Here is an 8,793-nt window from a genome sequence, read left to right as displayed (position 1 = left end):
AGTTGCAAGACATTAGGTATATGGATATGGACAGAGAAATAGAAGGAAGGTTTGGGGACTCGGGGCACTGACCACTGAGAGGTGCTGATCGTCCTGATGTCCTAGCGGCCAGTGTGGGGAGCAGATGGGGGTCAAGGGATGTCCTCTGTCCGCCAAGGGTGAGTCTGGGAGCCGTGAACCACGTGACACCTTTACTATGCTCCCCAGAGACCCTGCTCCACCGCTTCCTGGGCTGAGAAGGAGATTCATCAATGGTACCTCTGAGATATCTTCCTGGGAAATTCTGAAATTTCAGAATATTTTTATGAGAAGATAGTAAGGAATCAAGGAAATCTTTTTGGTAGCAGTAGATTTTGACTGGGGGGTTGAGGATGCACAGTTTCCCAAGGGTGTACCTATAGCACTGTCATCCTGCTGTTCAGCGATTTGCTTGAGCGGGCACCAGTAACATCTCCATTGCCAGACTTGTTGTTACTGTTTTTGGCATATCGAATACACCACGCTCTGCCATGTGGGCGGGATACTCTCGGTAGCTTGCTGAGCTCTCCGAGAGGGACGGAGGAATCAAACCTGGGTCGGCCGCATGCAAGGCAAACGCCCTACCCGCTGTGCTATTGCTCCAGTCCTATAGAAGGTAAATGTGCATGATCACCTACAAGTGGGAATACATTTGGGTATGGGGTGTATTCCCTGTGGGCTGTGAAAATACTGAACATCTATAAGGTTAGTTAGGTGGTACAGGGGTGTATAGTTACTTATGGAGAATGGGAATGCTAGAGAGTAGGAATACCTGGTTAATTGTGGGCTGTGCAGATCCATGATTACTTTGGGGCACCAAAATGCAAAACAATGTTTTTAACAAGGTTGTTTAAAGAAATGTAACCCATTGATAACTACTGTTTTTCAAATTTTCTTCTCCTTTTGTACTGAAAATAAAGCACCAGCAATCTTACTGATTTGAAAAATTGAAGCAAACTCCTTAAGGTATTTATTTCCTTGACAGATTATTAGAGATGCTGAAGTTCCTAGAAGATATGAAAAATAATACAATTTCATTTTTCTTAGAAATATTTTCTTCCTCTAATCCCTTGCCCTCCAGCCCATACTTTAGTTACTTGCATTATCCTTGTTCCAAACAATGTCACCCGGGCACCATTATCATCTATTCTATGCACAGTCTCTTCCAGGAACTTCCAGCTCATGCCAGCTCCTAAAATAACCCTTTGGGATAGGCATTATTCTCATCAGCATTATTATTGTCTCCATTACACAGACCAAGAAATTGAGGCTCAAACACTTGGAACAACCGAAGTTGTTGTAGCTTCTCAGTGCCCGAGGCCACCGTACAAACTATGCTTGTCTGATGCTTACGCTGTGACTTTAGCTTAGCTGCTAGTACCTGCAAACAAAGCAGCAATCACGTGGAGAGAGCCTGATCCTGAGTCACACAGCCTTGTAGACCTGGGGAGGTCTGGGGTTAAGACAGATACTGAGAGCGAGAGTGGCAGGCCATCACTTGGGGCACTTGGAAGGTACAGAAGCCCAGATGATATAAGAGGAAGCAACAGCTTTTTTTTTTTTTGCCAGAGCAGAGACACCCCCCCTCCCCGCCCGCTTGGGCTCGTCCTCCCCAGGTGGGGATAAAGAAAGGTGCTCACATGCTGGTACCCAGGCTCTTGCTCACCTGAGCCAGCCAGAGAAGAAGATCTGGTTGCCCTTCCCCATCCCCCCGCAGCATCTGTGCTCCCAACAGCTCGGAGTGATTTAAACACTCCTCCAGCTCAAAGGGGAATCTTGGATTTCATTAATTAATACATCAATAGAAGCCAATGGAGAAAAACATGTCTTGTTATCTGGCTTCTCAGATGCTAGACATGGGCTCATTAGCCTTAAGCATATCAGCCCGATAACACTATTTATTCCATACAGAATAATGATCTACTTTAGGGGAATACTGCAGTGAACCAAGAGGCCGAGTCCATCCATTACCGCGCTCACCCGCATGCACGCACACACGTGTGACTGCATCCGCCGTGGACTGGCTGGCACTAGCGCATGGCTCCTCACCTCACACCTGCAGGGACGCGCAGGAGGAAGCCGCACAAGGTCACAGCCAGGTCCAAGGCAGAGCAAGGACTCAAATCTGGGTCAGACCGATGCAAGAATCCGAGTCCTTTGAAGAGCCCACAGACACACACAGAGCAACCAACCCTTTTACACTCCCGTAAGCTTCGGAGTCCTCACACATAAATAAGATTTAAAAATAAATTTTCATTTAAAACAAATCAAATATGCTGGCTTTGAAATTTAAACCATGCCATGAAATGCTAGATTAAAAAAAAAAAAAGAATATTCTGAAAGTAAACCAAAAGGAAAGAAAGAAAAATTCTCTACCTGGCAGAGAACACAGTACATACAGGGTAAAGGAAGGGGCTGGCGTCACCCCCCACACGCACTCATCACTGGCCACTCTCCTGTCTAATAAGGTTATGCTAGTTAACAGATTTGCCATTACTGTTCTTTCTGTTTTAAATTACATAATATGTTTAATGACAGTGTTCTCAGAAGAGACCATTAGAATTGCAGTACAGTCCAAACCTGTGTGCCTTGGAAACCAGTGAGCAAAAGTCAGCATAATGCCGTATTTACTCAGACTCACACAGCTAATTGGAGATACTCAGGGCCATGGTAAGGAGAGCAGCCATCAGTTACATGATGGTCCATCAGTCGGCCAGGGGGCTTCTAACCCGTGCGGGCTGCTGATCAGTGGGCAGGATTTAGGGCCCCCTATCATCAGGTCAGCAGTTGTGGAATCGTAAACACGGGACCCCGCAACTGCAGGGCAGCAGGCCTCTAGGAGAATGTTTCGACATCACACACACTTCATCTTCCCTTTGCCCTTTCTGATGTCAGAAAAACGCCCCCAAGAGCCTTTAACTCTCAAACTGTGCAGACCGGCCATCTCTCCGATTGTGGCTGACCCCACGGCAAGCCCTTATTGATCCTTCCTCGTGTGCCGAGCACCCCAAGGATGCTCAGACTCTCAGAGCCTTTCTGGGCACAGAGGTCAGGCAGCGGTGACCATCTGCCGTCTGGTGCTGAGCCCGCCAGATTGAGTGGGGTGAGGAGGAACAGTCGGAGCTCAGAGACAGTCACCCTGCAGGGACCTAGAACAGCTTTCCCGGGAAGGGGTTGTTGAGGGGGCAGGTGGGCAAAACGGGGCCTCCCGGGGAGCCTTCCTTGAAGGACACTGAAATTGGGAGCGTGCAATGGTTTAATGCAGCAGGTGGGCCCGGGGCAGCAGAAAAGCAGGAAACCCCTGCAAGTCAGGCCTCAGGCTGCCCATCAGGGCCACACGCACTGCATGTCTGTGAACTGCTGAGTGGCCTCCTCCATGGGAGAGAGGGAGACAGCCGAGAGGAGGGGTTCTGGGAAGTGGGCCCCTGGGGGAAGTGGGCCAGGTGAAAAAGGTCAGCATGCTGGACTCCCCTGAAAGGCCTGTCCACTGACCAGGGCATTCCCCAGCTGGCTCTGACTCTGTGCTGCTCACAGTGGCAGCCAGAATGGCGTCACGGGGTCCCTTTGCAAAAGTTCCATCTTTGCTGTGGTCCTCTCCACGCTGCCAGACCAGACGAGGGATACTCGGACCCCCCTCTGCAGGTTTCGCTCTGGGGTCAGCACGTTGGCGACGGGAGCCTCTGAAAATAGTATTTTTCCAGGTAAAAAGATGCAATCGTCTCCACTCAACACCCACAGCTCTAACCATAGGTTTCTAGAACATGAAGGCGTGAAATTGCTCTGTGCCCGGCAGCTAAAGGGAATCAAGAGGGCAGTCCCTGCCACGAGCCCGGCAGGTGTCAGGCTGACACCATCGAACGAGGGCACCCCAGTTCCAGTTACATGGCTTGAAGACTCTCAAAGGGCCCCGCCGCTGGCCCTGCGGCCCGCAGCCTGAGGCCTGTCGGGGGAATGGCTGTAAAGCCCAATGTGTCACTAGCTCTGGGACAGCTGTGCCCTTCCATGCACTGAGCACCCCTGTCTCCCCCGGGAGCCAAGCTGGTACTCAGGAAGGGGCCCTGAGTAAGTGCTGAGTCCAGAAAAGCCTCCTGGGGGAGGACTGGAGAGTGCCCTTCCTCCCTTCCCTGCCAGCCCTGTGTCCCAGGCACTTGAGTAGCAGACACCATACCGGGCACTCTGAGCCCCAGGAATCTCAGTAGATCCTGGCAGGCCTCCGGAAAAGTACGCATGGCCTCCTGGGACCTTGCAGCGCTGTCCTTAGGTGGCACCAAGCACGGAGGCCCTGTGGGCTCTGAGGGGCTCAGGGTCTGAGCCCAATCCAACAGACTTGCCTTCAGAACCCCATTCCACCCTCCCCCCAAACATGGCTGCTCACACAGGGTTCCATCAGGGAAGCAACTCAGAGAGGGTTTCTCACAGATGAACAGGTGATGCCTTTGCTCTTTAGTGCCCCACAGGGCTCCCTTTCCAGGCAGCTCTCGGTGGGGCTGGGGGCTCCTTCATGAGATGGATGAACCTGACCCAGCCCACTGACCTGACCCCCTGTTCCACGGACCCAACAGGGAACTAAGCCTCCATTGTCGGATTTCTCAAAGGCCCCAGCTACCTATGGCTCTTGCTTCATTCCCAGACTCCTCTAACCCCGTTCCCCAAGTCAGCTTCCCCTGGACATGTCTGTGGCCACTCCTCCGCCTCACCTAGATGCCCCTGAAGTCATTGACTAGTGACACCCTAGGCATCAACCCCAGCATCGGTGATCTCCTGGGCAACATGACGCTTCCAGCTTTTCCTCCCCAGAATCAGGCCCTGGCTTCTCTCTTGCTCTGTCCTTCCCGGTCCACCCACCAAGTTTGCAAAAGGGCCTGCTCTCTCTGCGGACTTCCCTGGAGTTCTTTCCTGGCCACTCTCTCTTCTCTCCCCATCGACGGTCTAATTGCGTCACCATTCAGTCCCCAAACACCGCACAGAGTAGGCATGCTCTGTCCTGGGTGTGACGCTCAGCGCCAAACCCAGCCACGCAGGCACTTGGTGTAGAGACAGTGATGGGAACCAGTGTGCAATACAAACCTCTGAGCCACCCCCCACTCCCCCGCCCCCCACTGGGGAGGGGAGGGCCCTTCTTCTGCTCCAAAGTTGGAACCCTTTTGCTTGTTCGGCAGCGAGGAGGCAGAGGCTGTGGCGTTTGGAGAGCTGTAAAGTTTAGAATGTTCCCCAGACTCCCGCAGAGACTCCGTCCTGGCCCGGGGCTATTCTTAGCAGCGCTCACAGCCGGTACCGGAGAAGGCTGGGTGACGCTCGGCGTTCCGCAGCGTCTGGCTTTCTCCGTCCAATCTTCGTCGGAGCCTTCTGTTTCCGCCTTCAGGTACATTGTGCGTTCCTGTCCTCTTATCGACATGGGTGGGGGGTGGGGAGCCATCTGGAAGGGGTGCCGGATGCTCTCCTCATTCGGCCCCTGCTCCTCCTTCGTATCCCCCCTCCTGCCTCCGTTTTCCAGGCCTCTCTGGCATCTTCGCGAGCCTCAGCTCCAAACGCAGATCCCCCTCCTGCAGCGGCGGCGTCCCGGCCTCCCATGCCCTTCCCCTCTCTTGGGGTTCCCTCCTTCACCAGGGCATGGTGGTAGGCACTCATTCTAGGGCCCGGGGAGTGAGCGTCTCCTGCACGAAGAGCCCTTGGGTGCTGACAGCCCTCGCGGCCAGGCAGACAACAGCCCCTTGAGACCAGTTTCTCTGTGTCTGAGACTGGACTCCAGGGGGGGCCCTCAGAGACCCTTACCTGGGGCACCTTGTTTGCATTCCCCTCCCCTCAACCTGCCACCGTCTCATTCACTCATTTCTTCATCCGCGCGCAACCACTCATGCAACTTTCTCTCTGAAGTTAGCTGGCGCCTGCCTTTGTTTGGGTTCCTTCGAAACACGTGGGACAAGATATGAGTGCAAGAGGTTCTTTGAGAGGATCCAAGGAACCCAGAATGGGACAGGGAAAGAGGGAGAGTGGTACCAGATGCTCTGGGCAGGGAGGGGAATGAGAAGGATGCTACTAGGAGGGTGTTGGTGGCCAGATGAGAAGCTCAGCTTCTGGTCCTCACAAACCTCAGGGGTAGGTCAGTGTCAGGGTCTTGATTCCTCCTGACAGAGGTTGCCCCTGGGGCATCATGGACCTACCTGGCACTCCCAGGATTCCTCACAGCTGAGCATGCACCGATGGTTCTCTCTGCAGGAGGCTTCAGTGGCTGGAGACTGTCCACGTCGACAGCAGAGGGATGCAGAGGGGAGCTCATGATTCAGGTGTCCAGGCCCCGTGGTGTTTGTGTTGCAAACATCCTTTGCATATGCACATGGGACCAGGTTTGGTGTCTAGGGTATGAAGGCTACACTGTTCTGCCTCTGCACAAGCTTTCCAGTCAGAAGCCAATTCCATATTCTTTATTGTTTCCAGAAAATTAGCATGCGAGATGCTTGTGCTTTGGTTGAACTGAAATTCAGGAAGTCTCCATCTTGAGCCTGTTTTGTTTAGAGTAGAATGATGAAACTTCTCTCAAGGGTCTCCCCAGATTTGAGGATGAACTGGCCCAGCCTGCTGCCCTCAGATGACCCACCCCAGCCAAGGTGTAGACACACTGCAGCGAGCCCCCTGTGTGTGTTCATAGCCAGGCGGGTTGGGAGCACAGAGAACAGAGCTAGCTGGGGAAGGCTTAATGAAGGAGGTGATTTACTCCGCTTCTGCCATTGGTGGACAGTAATCACCAGGCACCTTAGCAGAGTCCTTCTGTGGGCTACAATTTTCATTTTCATTTGAAAGTCCTCTTGGGGGTATAGTATGATTTATTTCCCTACCAGCCAGCCTAACTTCCTTCAATAACAGAATCTGTCAGTCCCGTCCTGATCTAGGAAATGCAGAAAATATTGGGAAAGCACCCGGGGCCAGCCTGTAGAAGTCCTCTCTTTTCACCCCTCATTCTGCTCCTCCTCGGGCTCTTTCTTCCTGGCCTACTGACTCAAAACCCACCAGGAAATTTGAGACCTTGGCATATCGGCCTTCCCTGCAATCCCTCAGCCCCACTCACCCAAGTTCTGATCCTCATCCAAGGCCCATGACCTCACCTCACTGTACTTCTGCTCCCACAAACTCCCCCTTCTAGTGCTGGGAGGCTCAGTCTGACTTTGATGAGTGGTTGGCACTGGTGGGACTGGCATTCCCTACCTGGCAGAGGAGCCAGCTCTGTGGACTCGCTGCGGAACTCAGCAGAGGGCATCACAGTGTGGCTGCAGCCTTGGCTTCTTCCTCGGGAAAGGCAGCTGTGCATTTCCTGAGAGCAGAGCGCATCATACCACCCAGTGCCCAGCACACGCCCTGAGCTGCCTTCTGATCATTAAACGTGGAGTGACTAAAAGCTCCTCTTCAGATTCAGAGCCAACTGGTCATCATGAAGCACTCCCTCAAGTGGCCTGACCATCAGGGGTCATCGTGGAATCAATGAATTCTTTCCTCTGGGATTACAAACCTACTTCAGTAATTATGAAACCACAGCAACCATTTCCAGATATCACGCTATAACTATGGCTTCGCTATTCCTGCCATAGTACCAGTGTGTTTATTTTCTATCTGGGCCACCAAGTGTACCACCTGTCTCCAAGCACTCGCTCCTCTTGAATAGGTATTGGGGCACCTGAATCACTGAATCCTGACTGAGATAGCATGCTGAAAGAGTCCAAATGTCACGTGTTGTTGGTTGGTGACATGAACTGCATCATTAGTTCTGCTGCCGAACATTTTGAAGGGAAACAGACTCTCAAATGCCTGGTACTGTACCTCAGCATACCTCGCTCCTCTGAGAGCAGCAGAGTCTGAGGAGAAGGCAGGGTGAGGACAGGCCATCCTCATCATCTTCACCAGCAAATCCTCTTGCTCTGCTTCATCAGCTCCTGGCTCCCGGATCTTCCTGGTTACCTGGGGAAACAGCTCAGCTCTTGCCCCAGCTCTTGCCCCAGGACCAGCGTGGTACTGGGCAGAGATCTTCAGGGAAGAAATGATTCACACCCCACAGGAGCGGGCTTGAAGCCACCTGCTCCCATCACCCTGCAGGCCCTGGGGGGACACAGAGGCATGACCTAGAGGGGCTCAAGTCTCCCTAGGCGGATCTATTACATGCATTAAAATAATTTACGCTTGTCCCTATAAAGCGTTTAATTCGTTGTGCCATCATCTATTCCAGAAGCGTTGCTCTTCATCGTGAATTATTTTTGAAGTATTTATGTGGACCTCACCGAAAATCACCCCAGTCAGCAAACTGAGAAATGGAAAGGCATTAAGAGGAGGCGTTGACCCCAGGGTCACAGGCATGAGCGTGGCCAGGGTCAGCAGGCGGGAGAGGGAGCCAGGGTGGCCCACAGCAGATGTTGGCCGGGCTGCTGGGCTCCAGCCTCCCCACCCGGGCCACAGCATGGGCAGGGCACACATGTTCTTTCATATTAACGGTTGTGGTGCTAAGGATGTGCACAGCATTTCCTCTGGCCAAGCAACTTCCCTGAGTTCATTTGTTGCTCATTGGCAGCCTGTGTCGCAGATGTTTTACAGACTCTTTCACAGATGAGGAAACAGAGGTTCAGAGAAACCAGGTTAACGATTTGAATTTGCATTGGGTTTCCTGATTGCAATCACCCCCTTGGCAGCTCTGAGTCCATCTAAGAGATCTGAGGCAGAGTCTCAACTGGACGCAGGGCACAGGGACAGCAGACCAGCTTTGCCAATGCAATGTCCACCAGGATCGCCCTGCCA

The sequence above is a fragment of the Sorex araneus genome, chromosome 8, assembly GCF_027595985.1.
Source record: "Sorex araneus isolate mSorAra2 chromosome 8, mSorAra2.pri, whole genome shotgun sequence".
NCBI classification, from domain to species: Eukaryota; Metazoa; Chordata; class Mammalia; order Eulipotyphla; family Soricidae; genus Sorex; species Sorex araneus.
The sequence above is the reverse complement of the archived record's forward strand: the minus strand, read 5'-3'. Positions refer to the sequence as shown.